Raw genomic sequence first — 19,541 nt, 5'->3', positions numbered from 1 at the left:
TTTCTAACAAATCTCCCTGTCCCAAGGCCTCTCCCTACTCCAAACTATCCTCCAAGTCATGGTGACTTTCTAAAGTGAACATCTGACCATGTAATACACATCTCCCTTGTTCTATGAACTCTAGTAGCTCCCCATTATCTCTAGAATCAAATAGAAACTTCTCTGCTTGATATTTGAAGCTCTTCATAACCTTGCCCTGTTCTAACTTTCTAGTCTTATTAAATATCACTCTCTTCCATGACATTTGTAATCCAGTCATACTAGTCTACTTGGGTTCTGCACACACATCCAATGTTTCACCTTCCACTTCCCTGTCTTTGCACTGGATACTCCCCATGCCTGGAATGTGCTTTCTCTTCACTTCTGCCTCTTAAAACTCCATTTGCTTCAAGGCTCAACTCCACTGTTACCTTCTGATAATCCATAAAAGTTGATGAGGCCACCAACACAGTATATAGAGAGTAAAGAAAGGGACAGAGCCATGAGGAACAATCACAGTTAGGTGGCTATCATCTGGATAATGAAACTACAAAGGAAGCTGAGGAGGAATGGGCAGAAAAGTAAGAGGATAGATAGGAGAGAGTAAAGTCATATAAGACTAATGAGGAAAGCTCAGATGGGAAGAGACGGTGGTCAACAGCATCAAATGCAGCAGATCAGTCAAGAAGAATGAAGACTGCAAAGAGACCAATTTTGCAGTTAAAAAATTACCAGTAACTTTGAAGAGAATTGTTCCAGTCAAGTGATAAGGCTGAAACCTAAATTGCAAAGGATTGAAGAGTGATAGGAGAAAAGAAGGTAGAGTAACTTTTTTAGGAGTTTGGTTTAGAAGAAAGGGAGGATAAATATAGGATGATAGCTCAAGGGAATGGTACAGCCTAATGAAGATTTTTTTCCAAGGATCAGGGAGATTTGGGCATGTTTGAAGGCACTAAGGAAGGTAAGGACAAGTTGAAGATTGAAGAATGATTGAAGCTATAATCTATAAGAGAGACAGACTCAAAGACACATGGTGAGGGATTGGCCTTGGCAAGAAGAAAGGAGGAAAGAGCTGGAGGAAAGAGATGGAGATGACATCAAGGGGTGCTGAAATAAAGAATAAAGGATAAGGCCATTTCAAATGGTCAATTTTCTCATTAAAGAGGCAAGGTCCTTAGCAGAGAAAGAGTAAAGGGGAGTGAGAGAGAGTTGAGGAGAAAAGGTTTGGAAAAGATTCTGTGGAGAGTGAGATTGGGAATTAAGGAAGTATTAAATGAGATAGAACTAGTCTTCCCAATGACACAGGTATAAACATGTCATTCTGCCATCTTACTGCTCAAAAATCTTGGTTTTTTTGTTTTGAGGAAGATCACCACCGTATTGAGTAGATCCAGTTGTGTTCCTCACCTGCTTTTGCAATGCCTATCACCCCATTCCTGGAAATTACTCCCATTGTTACATCACTTCTTATCATTCTTAGTTTCCTTGAAGGCTCAGCTCCAGTTCTTCACTGCCTTTTTTCTATCATCCCAATTGATCTCATGCTTTTTCACTGCACATCATCTATCAACTGTACTCAAACTTCTCAGCCTGATACTCAAGGCCCTTTCACAAACTGGTTCCAAGTTACCCCTCCTGTCTTCTCTTACATTAGTTTCCACCATGTACCCTTGACTAGAATTAAAGACGCCTGGGTTCTAGCCCAAGGTCTGCCACTAACATCTAGTTGTATGACTTTTGAGCACACATACACTTCAGGAAGTTAGGAATAAGACATAAGCAGCACATACACAGAAACTGTCTTTGTGAAGTGTCATCTGGTGGTGAGAGGAGCAGTGCAATGGATGGAATCAGAAGATCCACTTTGAGTTCTTGCTCTGCCACTTACTAGCTGTGGGGACTGTGGGTAAGTCAGTTTACTCTTTGGACCTCAGGGTCCTCTTCCATAAAATGGGTATAATGTTCTTTTCTCACAGGATTGTTATGAGGAAATATGTTAGAGTTTATGTACTGACTGTTATCTTTCATCTACCTTATACTTGTCCAGCACTTTACTTTGCTGCTATAGAATGACTTTGGCCAGTTTAGTAACACCAGTGACCTAACTGGCATAGAAACTTTTTTTCAGATAGCTTACCAGATGCCCTGGGTGTAGAATTTCCAGATGACACTTCACAAAGGTAGTTTCTGTGTATGTGGTGCTTATGTCTTATTCCTAACTTCCTGAAGTGTATGTGTGCTCAAAAGTCATACAACTAGATGTTAGTGGCAGACCTTGGGCTAGAACCCAGGCGTCTTTAATTCTAGTCAAGGGTACATGGTGGAAACTAATGTAAGAGAAGACAGGAGGGGTAACTTGGAACCAGTTTGTGAAAGGACCTTGAGTATCAGGCTAAGAAGTTTGAGTAGAGCTGATGGACCTTTTCTCCTCAACTCTCTCTCACTCCCCTCTACTCTTTCTCTGCTAAGGACCTTGCCTCTTTAATGAGAAAACTGGCCATCTGAAATGGCCTTATCCTTTATTCTTGTTCTTTATTTTTTTTCTTTTTAATTCTTTTTTTAATACAAATTTATTTATTTTTAGCTTTCAACATTCACTCCCACAAGTTTTTGAATTCCAAATTTATACCCCATCTCCCCCTCCCCACCCACAAGGGCATGCATTCTGAATATCCCTTTCCCCAGTCTGTCCTCTCTTCTATCTCTCTCCCCTTCTCTTATCCCCTTCCCCTTCTATTTTCCTGTAGGGCAGGATAGACTTATTTCCCATATTTCTTATTTCCCAGTAGCATGTGAAAACATTTTGTTTTCAGTTATGCAAAACACGTCCATAGTAGACATGTTGCGAAAAACTAACTCTATTTCCCTTAATCCTATCCTGCCCTCCCATTTATTCTATTCTTTCTTTTGACCCTGTTCCTCCTCAGAAGTATTTACTTCTAATTACCCCCTTTCCCAGTCTGCCCTCCTCTCTATCATCCCGCTCTCTTGTCCCTTCTCCCCTATTTTCCTGTAGGGTAAGACAGATTTCCATACCCAATTGAATGTATATGTTATTCCCTCCTTAAGCCAAATCCTATGAGAATAAGATTCACTCATTCCCTCTCACCTTCCCCCGTTTCCCCTTCCACTGTAAGAGACTATTCTTTTCTGGTTTTTTTTGTGAGATAATTTACCCCATTCTACCTCTCCCTTTCTTCTTCTCCAAATATAATCCTCTCTCATCCCTTAATTTTATTCTCCAGATATGACCCCTTCATCTTCAGCTCACCCTGTGCCCTCTATCTATCTACATATACACACATATAATTTATTTTCTCCAACTACCCTAATACTGACAAAGGTCTCATGAGTTATAAATATCATCTTTCCATGCAGGAATGTAAACACTTCAATCTTAATAAGTCTCTTATGATTTCTCTTTCCTGTTTACCTCTTCATGTTCCACTTGAGTCCTGTATTTGAAAGTCAAATTTTCTATTCAGCTCTGGTCTTTTCATCAAGAATGCTTGAAAGTCCTCTATTTCACTGAATTACCATTTTTTCCCCTGAAGGATTATACTCACTTTTGCTGGGTAGGTGATTCTTAGTTGTAATCCTATCTCCTTTGCCCTCTGGAATATTATATTCCATGCCCTGTGGTCCTTTAATGTAGAAGCTGCTAAATCTTGTGTTATCCTGATTGTGTTTCCACAGTACTTGAACTGTTTCCTTCTGGCAGCTTGTAATATTTTCTCCTTGACCTGGGAACTCTGGAATTTGGCTACAATATTCCTAGGAGTTTTCCTTTGGGGATCTCTTTCAGGAGGAGATCTGTGGATTCTTTCAATTTCTATTTTGCCCTCTGGTTCTAAAATATCAGGGCAGTTTTCCTTGATAATTTCTTGAAAGATGATGTCTAGGCTCTTTTTTTGATCATGGCTTTCAGATAGTCCAATAATTTTTAAACTGTCTCTCCTGGATCTATTTTCTAGGTCAGTTGTTTTTCCAATGAGATATTTCACATTGTTTTCTAATTTTTCATTCTTTTGGATTTGTTCTACTATGTCATGATTTCTCATAAAGTCACTATCTTCAATTGTTCTATTCTAATTTTTAAGGAAGTATTTTCTTCAGTAATCTTTTGGACTTCCTTTTCCATTTGGCCAATTTTGCTTTTTAGGGCATTTCTCTCCTCATTGGCTTTTTGGATCTCTTTCGCCATTTGGGTTAGGCTATGTTTTAAGGTGTTATTTTCTTCAGTATTTTTTTGGGTCTCCTTTAGCAAGCTGTTGCCTTGTTTTTTGTGATTTTCTTGCATCATTCTCAGTTTTTCCTCTACTTCCTACTTGCTTCTCAAGATCTCTTTTGAGCTTTTCCAAGGCCTGGGACTGATTCATATTTTTCTTGGAGGCTTTGGATGTAGGAGCTTTGAGCTTTTTGTCTTCTTCTGGTTGTATATTTTGATCTTCTTTTTCACCAAAGTAAGATAATATAGTGACTCTTTTTGCGCTGCTTGCTCATGATCCCAGCCAATTACTTGAGTTTTAAACTCTTTGTTAAGGTACGAATCTGCTTCCAATGTGGAGAATGTACTGTCCCAAGCTTCAGGGGTTTGTGCAGCTGTTTTCAGAGATACTTGTAGGGCCCTGTAAATTTTCAGTTCTTCCAAGGTGGTATGATAAGGGGCGAGGTGTTTACTCCTTTGCTGGCCTGTGACTACAAGTACTTCTTTCTGTCCTGTAACTGTGAGGAGGGGTTTCTCTCCACAACCACTACAAGCTCCACCACGCCAGCGCTCCTCCTCACCCCAGCACCACCGCCCAGAACTGTGGCCCAGATCCAAACAGGGGCAAAGCAAGGGATTCCTGCCTCAGCACTGGCAAAGAGATCCCTGCAATCTCTCTGTGATCAGCCACTGGATTCCCCCTCAGTCTGTGGGCCGGAAGCTCGGGAAGCAGCTCCCCCCCCACACACACACACACGCGCTCTTGGGGAATGGAGCTGAAACCCAGCCTTCCTTTCTCAGCACCGACAGAAACACACTTTTCCCACTGACCTTCTAAGTTGTCTTTGGCATTCCTGGATTGAGGAGTCTGGAAACCTCCACAGCTGCCCGAGATTCAGTCCTCTGAGGCCTGTTCCAGGTTCCCTGCAGCCTGTGTGCCCACACCATGCTGCGCTGCGCTCCCAGCTCAGGGCGATACACCTTCTGATCAATCATCCAGGTTGTCTTGGGCTGGAAATTTGTTTCACTCTGTCTTTTTGTAGGTTCTGCTGCTTCAGAATTTGTTTAGAGCCATTTTTTATGAGTATTTGGAGGGGTTTGGAGAAGAGCTCAAGCAAGTCAAGGCTTTCACTCTGCCATCTTGGCTCCGCCCCCCTATCCTTTATTCTTTATTTCAGCACCCCTTGATGTCATCTCCATCTCTTTCCTCCTTTCTTCCAGTTCTTTCCTCCTTTCTCCTTGCCAGAGGGAAAGGAGGGGGAGAAAAATTTCTTTTCTCAGAAACACAGCATAAGAGTTGGAATCAGGAAAACCTAAGTTCACATCTCTCCTCTGACATTTCCTGTGTAAGTCACTTACTCTCTGAATTAAAGGAGGATAACAATACCCGTAGAACTTCCTTCACAGGCTGTTATCAGATTCAAATGAGGTGATATTTATAAAGCCTTTAGCAAACTTTAAAACATAAATTATATTACATATAATACATAAATATACTATTACATAAGTAACTATTATTATCTCTGACAAGTGAGCAGACACATGGTTTGACCTTGAGGATTTGATATCTGTCCCCATTTTTGTGCATAAATTACCTATAGCTCCTCAAATGCGCTTTAGCTGGAAAGGATTCCCAGAGCTATGGCCTATGCATGTAGGATCATAGATTTAGAGCTGGAAGGTATCTCTAGCCATCTAGTCCAAACCTCTCATTTTAAAAATGAGAAAAATGAGGACTGCAGATGTTAAAGTGAGTTGCCAAGGTCACACAGGTAGGGTTAAAGGCCAGATTTGAACCCATGTGCTCTAATTTCAGAGCCAGTGATCTTTCCACTGTACCATGTGTTGTATTCCCAGTAAAAAGGTCACAAAATTGCCATTTAACACATCTGCCTTGGCCTGTGGAAGCAAAGACTGTTATTTCAGTGCAAGTAGGTCAGCACCAAGGGAACTGTTCAGTGATCAGGAGAGCTCCTACAGACTCAGACACTTGTTCTGTGTCTGAAGCTATTACATTACCCCCAAAGAAGCAAATATACTCCAACAGCTTCAACTTTGTCTCTAATAGAGTTCTTTGTCCTCTGAACTCTCAGATCACTTTACTTCTAGCTCTCCAATACTTTATATTATAGTTATTTCTGTTTTGTGTCTTACCCTTCAAGGAATATATGCATGTTTGTCTGTTTTGACTTTTTGTTTGTTTGTATCTTCATTAGTCATCATGCACAGTTTCTTGTGAAGGCCTTTAATAAATATCTGTTGAATTAAGAGAGTTATCTGTTTGCAATAGCTGAATAAAAAAAAAGTTTTTTTGAATTCATCTTAAGAACTGCTTGTCTAGTTGTGGTGTATGAATATAATGGAATATTACTGTTCTATATATAATGAGCAGGCAGATTTCAGAAAAACCTGGACTTACATGAACTGATGCCGACTGAAGTGAGAAGAACCAGAACATTATACACAGTAACAGCAACATTGTGCTATGACCAACTTTGATAGACTTAGCTCTTCTCAGCAATACAATGATCCAAGACAATTCCAAAAGACTCATGATGGAAAATGCTAACCACATCCAGAGAAAGGACTATGAAGTCTGAATACAGATCAAAGTGTGTTATTTTCACTTTTTTGTTTTTTGCTTTTCCTTTCTCGTGATTTTCCCCTTTTGGTCTGATTCTTCTTTCACAACATGACTAACGTGGAAATATGTTTAACGTGATTGTACAAGTATAACCTATATCAGATTGTTTGCTGTCTTGGGGAGGTGAGGGGAAAGGGAAAGGAGGGGGAGAAAAATCTGGAACTCAAAATTATACAAAAATGAATGTTGAAAACCAACTATACATGTAATTAGGAAAAAGAACTATTAAGGAAAAAAAGAACTTGTCTGAGTTGATACTGAATAATGTGCATTTTATTTAGCACAAAATTCAAAAGCATTTTCCATATATAATCTATCTACTTAACTCTTCCCTTCCCTTTCAATTACCTATACACCAAGACTGTGAATATCAGGGGAAAAAAATCCAACTTAACAAGTATGATGAAGTTACACATACTAAAAACACTGCAAAGCCAATTAATGAATTGTTACTTAAATACTATGAGTCATTATAATATGCACATAATTACACCACAGGCAATAACACTCTACTTGCATCTACCAGCTACAACTTTATACTAATAACTCACACTTACCTAGTACTTTAAAGCTGAAAAAGTTTTCCCCATGGCAACTCTGAGAAGTGATTTTACTGTCAACCCCACTTAACAGGAGAGGCTTAGAGATGTTAAGTGACTTGACCATTTTCACAGAGCCATTAACCAATGGGGCTAGGACTGAAAATGAGGCCTCCTCTTTCTAAATCCAGTGAGTGCTCTTTTAAAAAAAATATTTATTTATTTTTAATTTTCAACATTCACTTCCATAAGATTTTAAGTTCCAAATTTTTTCCCCTTCTCTCCCCTCCCCCAACCCCAAGATAGCATGTAAATTGATATAGGCTTAACATATACATTCATATTAAACCTACTTTCTCATTAATCATGTTGTAAAGAAGAATCAGAACCAATGGGAGAAACCACAAGAAAGAAGAAATGAAAAAAAGAGAGAAAGAGAGAGAGAGAGAAAGAGAGAGAGAGAGAGAGAGAGAGAGAGAGCAAATAATATATTTCAATCTGCATTCAGACTCCATAGTTCCTTTTCTGGATGTGGATAGCATTTTCCATCGTGAGTCCTTTGGAGTAGTCTTAGATACTTGCATTGCTAAGAAGGGATAAGTCTAACAAAGTTAGTCATCACACAACGTGGCTGTTACTTCACTCTACATCAGTTCATACAAGTCTTTCCAGGTTTTTCTGAAGTCCTCCTCCTCATCATTTCTTATAGCACAATAGTATTCCATTACATTCATATACCACAACTTGTTCAGCCATTTCCCGACTGATGGGCATCCCTTCAATTTCCAATTTTTTGCCACTACAAAAAGAGCTGCTACAAAAGTATTTTTGTACATGTGAGTCCTTTTCCCATTTTTATGATCTCTTTGGGACACAGACCTACAAGTGGTATTGCTGGGTCAAAGAGTATGCACCCTTTTATAGCCCTTTTTGCATAGTTCCAAATTTCTCTCCAGAAAGGTTGGATCAGTTCACAACTCCACCAACAATGCATTAGTGTTCCAATTTTCCCATATCTTCTTCTCCAGCGCTCTTTCTACACCATTTTCAGTACACGAGTCTTTGGCAAAGGTAGGAGCAAATAAAAGACTGACTTCAATTTGTCACCACTGCTACTACCGTAACCTGGTGCATGGCAATTTTTTGAAAAATGTTTTATTTCTTCCCTAATTACATGTAAAGACAATTTTTAATATTCATTTTAAAAACATTTTGAGTTCCAAATTTTCTCTCTGCCTTCCTCGCCTCCCTCCTTCCTAAGATAGTAATTTGACATAGGTTATACATGTTCAATGATGTAAAACATATGACCATATTAGTCATGTTGCGAAAGAAGACACAGACCCAAAGGGGAAAAAAAAACATAAAAAAAATACAGAAAGTGAAAAATAGTATGCTTCTATCTGCATTCAGACTCTAATTCTCTCTGGAGGTGGACAGCATTTTTCATCATGAGTCCTTTGGAAGTGTCTTGGATCACTGTATTGTTGAGAACAGCTAAGTCATTTACAATTGATCATCATACGCTATTGCTGTTACTGTGTACAATGTTCTCCTGGTTCTGCTCATTTCACTTTGTATCAGTTCATATAAGTCTTTCCAGCTTTTTTGGAAACCAGCCTGCTCACCATTTCTTACAGCATAAAATTAATAAAAAAGATAATCAACTCTGAAAGACTTAGGAACTCTGATCAACACAATGACCAACCACAATTCCAAAGGACTCTTGATGTAAAGTGCAGATAGAGAGGTTATGGACTCAGGGTGCAGATTTTGAAGCACATTTTCTTTTTTCCCTTTCCGCCCTCCTCACACTGCCCCAAACATGGCTAATGTGGGAATGTATTTTTCATGACTACATAGATGGGTTGTATTTTTCTTGCCTTCTCAGGGGCAGCAGGGAGAAAATTCAGGACTAAAGTAAACAAAAAAAGAAAGAAAGAAAGAAGACGGAAAAATAAGATGAACGCTTTTAGCACACCATTCTATGCTCAGTTTTGTTAAGCTACCTACTAAGAATCCAATGAAAGTCACAAACTAACCACATACCCAGAATAGGGCTCCCAAGTGAATTCAAGATCTCAGAGGAACAGCTATAGTTCAGGTCCACTGTTCCACCTCCACATGGTCTATCACAGAAATCCTGGTGTTGCACACATAGACATTTAGACTTTGCAACAATCCCTGTTTCACCACCCATACAGCCCCCTGATTCACTGCTATCAAATCCTAAATAGGGATATATAATGGTAGTATTTTAGTATGCTAGGAATCTAATAAATTTTCACAACAGTGTGATAACACAGAAGTCTCATCTCTATTATCCACTCTACACTTCAGCCACACTGAAGTCCTGGAAGTTCTCCTAACATAACTTATATTTGTTTATGCTGTACCTGAATGCCCTTTGACCCACAAGACAGAATAAATCTTACCATTTCTTTAAGAGCCAGCCCAAGTGCCTCTATTTCCACATTTTGTTGTTGTTGTTGTTGTTTTTTGATCTACCCAGTCAGAAGTAATCTCTGCTACCTCTGAACTCCCAGAGCACTTTGTTTGCACTTTGAGGGGATGTGAAAAGAAAAGGCATGGGGGACAGGAGGAGAAGAGGATAGGATAGGGATCAGGGATGGCTTGCAGAATAAGAAAGATGAGGATTTTAAGAGGGTCAAATGAGAGGGGAACACATTCTAGGAAGGAGAGGTGGCTTATGCAAATGCATATAGGTAAAGAGAGATGATCAAGTTCAGGGCACAACAGCTGGTAGTGCAGTTTAGATGAAAGGTAGGGTGTATGAAGGAGAATGTAAAATTAGATCAGATTAAAGAGGTATAGAATTCCAGGTTGAAATTCCAGATTGCCTTGAAGGTCCTTAAATATAATAATAGTACTAATTAAATGAATGACTGAAATGCATATAGCAGATCAAAGTGTCAAGGACAGAAAACAAATTTCCTAGAGGTCCTGAAGCTTGGTAAACTAGGGTTGGTATTCCTCTTCAGCCCCACTGAGCTAAATTACCTCCATTTTGGTAAGCTGAGTTACAGAAATTACTTTTCCTCGATGTTAATGTAATTGAAGTGTTAGAGGGGCCAGCTTTGAAGGGTCAACAAAATTTGAACCACCTGGGTGGTTTGCCCTGGTGGACAAGCTAGCCAAGTTGAACGGGCTAGCTTAAATCTGTGATTTAAGTGGTATACAGAACTTCCAAATATTAAACTCCAGCAATAAAAGGTGCAATTTTTTTAGAGTTGCCTGGGACATTGGGAGGCTAAGTAACTTACTCAGTGTCACGCTGTATGGGTCAAGCAAGACTAAACTGATCTTCCTGACTCAGAGGTTAGCTATCTCTTAAACAATTTGATGCCATTAAAAAAGATCCTTACAAAAAAAAAAAACGAATGGCAGTGCAATAAGGCATCAATGAGGCAATATTTGATTTCCTGGAATTTTTCATTATGACACTGAAAACTTTTGTCATATTACAAACATGACACCAAGGCTGTAATATTACAACTAGCTGTCAATACTCTGCCATTTCAAATGGACCTTTCTAAAACCTATCCTCTAAAAACCACGAGCTATCCTTAAAAATACCAATTCAAGTGCAGCAAGCAGTGGGACTAGGAAGATGCCCAACTTCTTGAAAGCAAATGTATAAGCTGGAAGTACTGGGATATATACAGAAGACTGGGGACTGAGGGAGGAGGGAACGTCTAGACAGCCATCTTCAAGTACCTGAAGATCAGTCATGTAGAGGAACGGATTACCCCTTGTCTCATTCGACCCCTGGAGGTAGACCAAAAGCAAAGCACAGGAGAAGTCAGAGGCAAATTTAGGCTTGGGGTTAAAGGAAAAATTCGTTACAATTAGAACTGTCAAACTAGAAAAGGCCGTTCTGGGAGGTAGTGGTTTCCCAGTCCTTGGAGATCTTCAAGCAGAGGTGCATGACCACTTCTGTAGTATGTCAGACTTAGGGGTCTTTTCATCCATGGAAGTCGGCCTTCCAACGCTCTGTGATTGTATGAAACGCCCACAGGCACGACTAAACACCCGATCAGAGAGGGGCTACTAACCAGGAAAGCATAATTCCCCCCACCTCCCCGTCCTGGAAGCACAGCGTGTTCTCCAGCCTCCCTGCTAAGCGACATAAAATATTTACTGAGCTCTAGGGAGTGGCGGGCGGCGGGGGGAAGAGGGGCGGGCGGAGCCAGGCTTCAGAGACACTCCCAGAGTGACGTAGGAAAGTAACGACCAGGGAGGCTCAAAGAGAACTGAAGCCTTCAAAAAAACAACATAAATAAATAACAATAAGAAGAAATCGAAAAAAGCCGCAGGGAGGGGCCCCAGGACGCCGTTCCAGCCCCGCCCCGCCGCCGCACGCGGCCTCCACACACCCCACGACGCTAATGAGAGGGAGGCTCCTCCCCTTCCTCCTCCCCTTTCTCCCGGCGGTCTCAGGCTCGGGGTGGGCACTGAGGCGAGATAGAGCCGACGCCCGGGAAGGCGCTCCTCCGCGGGGCTGGGGCTCGATCCCTCGCCCCGTCGGGAACGCGTCGGCGGCGCCAACCCGGCGGCTGTTAGCGACGGGGGCGGCGCCCGGGCCCAGCTCCGCCCAGAGCCGGCCGGCTCAAGTCCCTCCCCACCCCGGGTAAGGGGGGGGAGGAGAAAAACCTGCTTCTCTCCGAGGACCGGGAGACTAGCCGGCCGCCGGGCCTCGCCCTTCCCGGGAGGAGCCGAGGAAAGCAGCGGGCCCCCGTTAAGCCCCAGCCTCTTCCCTGCGCAAGGGGGACCGGCGGCGGAGTGGGGGAGGGAGGGGGCTGAGGGACGAAGGGAGAGGGGTCCCGCGCTCGCGCGCTCCCGCTTCTGCGCTCACCTGCTCTCGCGCGGCCACCGCCTCGGTCTGTGCCTCCACCCCCCGGAGGCTCGTGCAGATGCCGTCACGCCCAGCACGCGCCCCTGGCAACGTCACCTACACTCCCCGCCCCCTCCTCTCTCTCGGACACTTCTTACTGTCGTCTCCCACCCTGGCCCAGTCGGGTTTATCCAAGAGACTAAGAAGCCAAGCCGCGGGCGCGGGCCACTCTCGAAGTTCCGAGGCCGCAAGGGAGAGTAGCTGTCGAGGAAACCGGCTCTCTGACTGTTCCCCGGATAGCCCACCTGGACCGCTCCTGGCCAATTTAAAGTCGCCCTACCTGAGGGGGCGGGGCCTGGGTGGGACCAATCGGGAGACACGCCGCTGCTGCTGTTGTGCCGGGAGGTCTTTAAGCCCCAAACCCTGGGGCTGCTACGTGGCTCGCGCTTAGAGTAGAGCCCTGGTCTAGGAGGCTGGCAAAGACCCGAGTTTGGATCCTCCCTCCCTGAGATCAGTTACCTTCTCTCAGCCAGCTTCTTTTTTCTGAATCTTAACTAAAAGTCCACCTCCAACAGGAAGCCTTCCCTGGCCCCTCTTAATTCCAATGTGTTTCCTGTTAATTATTTCCTATTTAAGACCAACATCTCACACCAAATACATGGTGGATACATGGGTATACGATCCACATATAAAGGGTGATACCATAAGCAAATTAACAGAGCATGTAATAGTTTATCTAATACTTTATGGGTAGGGGAAGAATTTAGGACCCAAGAAGATAATAGAGAATATTATAAAATGTAAAATAGATAATTTTGATTAAAAATTAAAAAGTTTCTGCACAAACAAAACCAATGCAACCAAAATTATAAAGAAAGCAGAAAACTGGAGGGGAAATTTTGCAACAAGTATCTCTGATAAAGGCCTCATTTCTCACATATATAGAGAACTGAGTCAAATTTATAAAAAATACAAGTAATTCCTCAATTGATCAATGGTGAAGGGATATGAACAGGCATTTTCAGACAAAGAAATCAAAGCAATCTATAGTCATATGAAAAAAATGTTTATAAATCACTATTGATCAGCAAATTAAAACAACTCTGAGGTACCATCTCAAACTTTATCAGAGTGGCTAATATGACAAAAAAGGAAAATGATGGATGTTGGAGGGGCTGTGGGAAAACTGGGACACTAATGCCCTGTTGGTGGAATTGTGAACTAATCCAACCATTCTGGAGAGCAATTTGGAACTATGCCCAAAGGGACATAAAACTGTGCATACGCTGTGATTGAGCAATACCACTAGGGTCTACATCCCAAAGACATCCAAAAAAGGGGGAAAGGACCTATTTATACAAAAATGTTTATAACAGCTCTTTTTGTGGTGGCTAAGAACTGGAAAGCAAAGAGATGCCCATCAATTGGGAAATGGCTAAGCAAGCTGTGGTATGTAATTGTAATGGAATGTTACTGAGCTGTAAGTAATGAAGAGCAGAAGAACCTGGAAAGACTTACATGAACTGATGCATAATGAAGTGAACAGAACCAGGAGAATGTTGTATGTTACATAGAAACAGCAATACTGTTCAATGAAGAACTATGAATGACTATATGTGTGTGTGTGTGTGTGTGTGTATATATATATATATATATATACACACATATATATGTTATATATGATAACTATTCTCAGTAATACAATTAAAACAATCCCAAAGGACTAATGAGGAAGCATACTATCTGCCTCCAGAGAAAGAACTGATGTTGATTGAATACAGACTGAAACATGTTATTTCTCACTTTCTTTCACTTTTTCCTTTTATCTGAGTCTTCTTGTGCAAAATGATTAATATGACTAAAATATGTTTTACATAATTGCACATGATTGCTTACCATCTCAGGGAGGGGGGAGGGGAAAGATGGAGGGAAGGATAGAATCTGGAACTCAAAACTTTAAATAAAAATGTTAAAATATTGGAAAAAATATTTCCTATTTATCCTATATATAGTTTTCTTTGAATATATTTATTTTCATGTCTCTTCATTCAATTGTAAGAGGGCAGGAGCTGTCTTTTGCCTCTTTTTCATGCTTAGCACAGTGCCTGGCAAATATTAGGCACTTAATAAATGTTTATTGAATGAATAAAACGTAAACAACAATAATATCACCAACTTTAGAGGACTGCTGTGAGAATCAAATGTGATTATATAAAGGGCTTTAGGAGCTATTTATCATGAAGTGGAGAACGCTTGGCAGGAAGGGACCTTCTAAGAACCATTGAGTGCAATTATCCCATCCACACTGAGACTTTCCCCATCTTGGTTTCAATATATCCCAGGTCAGCATAAGAAATTACATGGGAATTTTTTTGGGAGTTTTCTGAAGCCACAGATGACACTTACAGGCCAAAGGACGATACAGAAAAAGTTTAGGAATTCAGAAATGCTTAAAATATATGTATGGTATTGTATAATATCAACCAAATTTTGCAATAAGGTACTGTAAACACCCCATAAGAGAAAAAGAAAAAAAAATCAGATTTCTGCTCTGGTACAATAGGGAGAACCAAAAAGTTTTGGGTAGATTTTCCAGATTTGATGCGGGGGGGGAAACCATGCTCAGATGTGCAAGAGTTAAGGTAGTGTTTTGATGTAGTTCCTCCCTCAGTACCATGTGAACTGAGAAGTGTAATTAATTGTAATTAACCTGTGGCTGACTATGCATTTAATCCTTGTGACTTTATATTATGTTCCACTATTGAGTTGTTAACAGCTCCAAGACAGAGAAGTGACCTCAGGCAAGTGAATTCCTTTGTCTTGTAAACAGAGGCAGACACTCTCAAAGGGAATTTAGATCTCCCTTTCCCCAAAGAGGGAAGATACCCAAAGGAGGCAAAGGCCAGTCCTTGAGATCTAAATCCCCCTTTTCCCTAAAGGAAAGAAGATGTCTGTGAAATTAAAGAAGATTTTTACACAGTTTATTAATATTTTTATTAAGCAGACAAGTAAAATTCTTGGGATGAGTAATCCTGACAGTTCAAAGTTTGAGCATAAACAATAAGATAAAGGGGTGCCTCAAAAAACTATAAAACAGAGCCCCATAAACAACAGTTAGGGGAGTCTCTGAAAATAAGGATGTTTCTGGAAAGTCAATAAACCATCAAATGGCTCAGGGTCTGTTTCAAGGCAGGTATGAGCTTAGTTGGCTGTAGAGCTGCTGATTTTGTACACCTCCAGCTGCCTCTGGGTCACAGAAAAGGATTGTTGGTATGTCAAGCCACTCCGTATCTTAGTTAATGCAGCCAGTCCTCATACAGCTCTTCTTGGTTACCTGGATAATTGGGGAGCTCAAGCAAGTTGAGGTAGTTAGTATACTCATTTACAAAATCACTGGTACAGCTTGGGCCTGAATTTCTTCCCTTGTAAAATTTTCTTTCTATATAGCCTGTATTTATTTGTATCTGTATTGTATAAAATTATTTTTGTATGTAGTCTGTATTTAACAGTAATGACTGCCCCTCATCACCTCATACCTGAACTATTGCAGTAGCTGGCTGGTAAGTCAGCTTGCCTCAAGTCTCTACCCACTCCAGTCCATCATCCATTCCGCCACTAAGATGGTTTTCCTAAAGCATGTATCTTCCCCCTACTTGAACTCCAATTGTTCCCTATCCACTTCAGGATCAAATACAGAAAGCTCTGCTTGGTGTTCAAAGCCCTTCATTACATACCCCCATCCTGCCTTTCCAATCTTAGACCTTGTTTCCCACCACATAATCTTCAACCATATGAGACACTCCATCTCTCTGTTCTGTCCATTTTCTCTAGCTATCTCAAATACCAGAAACACTCTCCCTCCTCTGCTCAGACTACTACTCTCCCTGGCTTTCTTTAAATCCCAACTAAAATATCATCTTAATTCTAGTGTCTTCCCTCAGTTAATTATTTCCTATTTAGCCTGTATGTATTTTCTCTGTGCGTATTTGTTTTCATGTTGTCTCTTTCATCTTATTGTGAGCTCCTTGAGGACAGGAATTGTCTTTTGCCTTTTTTTTGTATCCCCAGCACAGTGTCTGGCACATAGTAAGCCCTTAATAAACTTTCATTGATTAACAGGAAAAAAAAGTCCTTAAAGGCAGAGATTCTATCCACTGGGACACCTACCTGCCATATACTGCTGGAAGGAAGGTAATCTTGGAAGAAAGTCTCTGGTGGAAGGGAGGTACAAAGGAATGTTGGAATAGAAAAGGCCTTCTGCAGAAGGTGAAATTTGAGCTGAATCTTAAAAGAAACCAGGAGGCCAAGGTGAGGAGGAAGAACATTCCAGGGACAACCAGGGAAAATGCCCAGTCAAGAGTATCTTGTAAGGGGCAGCTAGGTGGCGCAGTACTTTGGCACCTTGACTTAAAGAATGCTTGAGTCTGTGAATTCATTCCAGACGATCCATCATGTACTTCAGTCTTTGAGGGGTCACAACCTCTCAACCTCTCATACCACAACAGTACCATGCTAGTATTAGGGATACAAAGAAAGGCAAAAGACAGTCCCTGCTCTAGAGGAGCTCACAATCTAAAAAGGGAGGCAACATGCAAACAATACATACAAAGAAGCTACTTACAGGATAAATAGAAAATAACTGAGGGAAGGCACTAGAATGAAGAGGGATGGGAAAGACTTGTTGTATAAACCCATAGAAGGTGGGAATTTAGCCCATAGAAGGTGGGAATTTAGTTAGACTTGCAGATAGATCACTTCAGGGCAGGACAAGGTTGAGCAGAATAGAATACAGAATAGATCATTGGAACTTTGGGACTTATTTTATTCTTCTTGTTATTAGTAACATCAACAAAATATATACTGTTATATGTCTGGAGATTCTTAGTGCAAGGTGTTAAACAGAATGGTTGACAACATACCTACTCTCTTCAACTTTAGTAGATTACTCCAGTAGTAGTTTGGCACCAGTGGTATCCAATTCAAATAGAAAAAGGCCGCTAAACTATATGTAAGGATCTCTGCTGGACACATAATGACTTAGACAGCCACATATTAATATTATCAATGTTTTATTGTATTTTATTTTGTTAAATATTTCCCAATTGCATTTTAATCTTGTTCTGCTCAATGGGGACTGGCCCTATATTTGACACCTCTGGAGTAGACCATTTAAAACAGATTGTCCTATAGAATCTATTTAATTTAGACCACCTACACATCAGCTGTCAATGCTTTTATACATCATTACTTGCCATAGAAAGGCTACAATTATATACTTTGCCTCACTATGATTTCTAGTGAACTGCCTCCTAGGCATGTCATTTGATATCATGACTGCTGCTTTCTGATGTGGTAAACAACTGATATAAAACCATGTGCTATTGGGCTGCAGTAATCATACAGGGTCACAGATCTAGATCTAGAAGGGACCTCAAAGGCCATTGAGCTTAACCCCTAATTTTACAGAAGAGGAAACCGAAGCTCAGGGTAACTGAGTCACTTTCCTAAGGTCAGATAGGTAGTGTGCATCAAAGGAGCGGTTAGAACTCATGATTCCAGAGCCAGTGTACTTCCTGCTCTATCTCCTATGATAGCTAAAGAGTTGGCCTAAATACTTTGTATCCTACTGAATTACTATTTCCTAAAATACAATACACAGTGGAATGGTATGACAATAAAAGTAAATCATTTTGCAATTTTGAAAAACTCAAGAAACTAATCAATGCAAGGAGTAACCAAGATTCTAGAGGACTGATAATTAAGCATCCCCCTCCCACCTTCTGTTAGAGAGGTCATAGAATCAAGATGCAAAATTTGGCATGTGTTTTTAAACATCGTCAGGGTGGGAATTGGTTTTACTTAACCATGCATATTTGTGGCAAATTTTGATTTTTTTGTTAATAAAAAATATTTTATTGACAGAGGAGATTGGGATAGAGAAGTAGGATAGATATAAAACTTCAAAGAAAGAGAGAGAGGAAGGTAGGAAAAAAGGAAAGGAAGAAGAAAAAGAAAGAAGAAAGAGAAGGGAAGGGAGGAAGAAGAAAGGAAGGAAAGGAAAGAAAGCATCATTGAAGCATTTTTTAAAATGCATAGAGGAGAACAGAGAGAAGGAAAGAGGGGGATATAAATAGACAAGGCAGCTTTTAAAGTTACATGTTGAAATGTTACCCAAAAAAACTCCAACCCACATCAATTTAGTTCCTTTATGCTTTCATAGTATCCTAAATTTTAGAGCTGAGAGATATGTTGATGATCTAGTCCCACCTTCCTCATTTTATATATAAGGAAATTGAAGCCCAGAAAATTTAAGCAACTTTTCCAAAACAATGTAATTAATAAGTAGCAGAATCTACATCTGAGGCCAGGTCTTCAGACCCCAAATCCAGTGTTCTTTCTAATATACCACAATTTCTAGTTTCCAGTAGACCATAAACTCCTTGAAGGCAGAAACTGGTTGGGGTTTTTTTCTTTGTATCTTTAATAACTGGTAAATGTTCTTGTTTTTCAGTTGTTTCAGTCACATCCAACTCTTTGCGACCCCATTTAAGGTTTGGTTGGCAAAGATACTGCAGTGGTTTGCCATTTTCTTCTCTAGATCATTTTACAGAAGAGGAAAACTGATGCAATCAGGGTTAAGTGACTTGCCCAGGCTCAGCTAGTAAGTGTCTGAGGCCAGATTTGAATTCAGCAAGATAAGTCTTCCTGACTCCAGACCCGGTGCTCTATCCATTGCACCACCTACCTCCCCAACTGGTGTACTATAGTAGGCGTTTAATAAATGTTTGGGGAAAAAAAAGCTACATGATAAATTTGTCATGTACTTTGAAAGTAAGCCCAAGCTGCACATGGTGGTAATCTGCAGTTTCATATACAATCCTCTTTTTCTGTTCTGCTTTGCATATGGAAATATTCGTATCATTTGGTGTTTGTTAACCAGAATTTAAAAATGTAAAAATATACAAAGTATATCATTTTGGTGCTGTCTCAGATTTTGGAAAACTTGACAAAAAGTTTTGGCCAAAAGTGTTGCTGACTCTTCCCACCGTCTGCCTTGAATTAATTTTATCCAATCTCTGGTGTGTCAGTTGTCCAAGCATTTCTCAGGAAGCATTCACTCTGCACAAAACCACAGACGTCCTATTGAAAACATCCTCAGCTGACCACAATTTACTACAGTTGGCAGCAAAACACCACGATTTCATATAGTATAAAGCAGAGCCAGAATAAGCCACTAAATGAGCTTTCATCATCTAGAACTGCAAAATTGTTTCATTGAGAAAAGGTGGTTTCTAGGCCTAAGCTGAACAGAGTCCA

At 40.6% G+C, this 19,541-nt stretch overlaps 1 protein-coding gene across 1 annotated transcript in view; it reads right to left on the bottom strand.

Moving 5' to 3' along the window:
- Positions 1 to 12,333, bottom strand: part of SUN1 (Sad1 and UNC84 domain containing 1) — a 65,945-nt gene extending 53,612 nt beyond the window's left edge. Inside the window, exon 1 of the mRNA XM_020977323.2 lies at positions 12,246 to 12,333. The gene's annotated coding sequence lies outside the window, so the exon portion shown is untranslated. The remainder of the gene's footprint in view (positions 1 to 12,245) is intronic.
- Between the last annotated feature and the right edge of the window lie 7,208 nt (positions 12,334 to 19,541).

This window comes from Phascolarctos cinereus, unplaced genomic scaffold (genome assembly GCF_003287225.1).
Source record: "Phascolarctos cinereus isolate Bilbo 61053 unplaced genomic scaffold, phaCin_HiC Scaffold_4;HRSCAF=312, whole genome shotgun sequence".
NCBI lineage: Eukaryota > Metazoa > Chordata > Mammalia > Diprotodontia > Phascolarctidae > Phascolarctos > Phascolarctos cinereus.
Note: the sequence above shows the minus strand (reverse complement) of the source record. Positions and strands in the feature narration are given on the sequence as shown.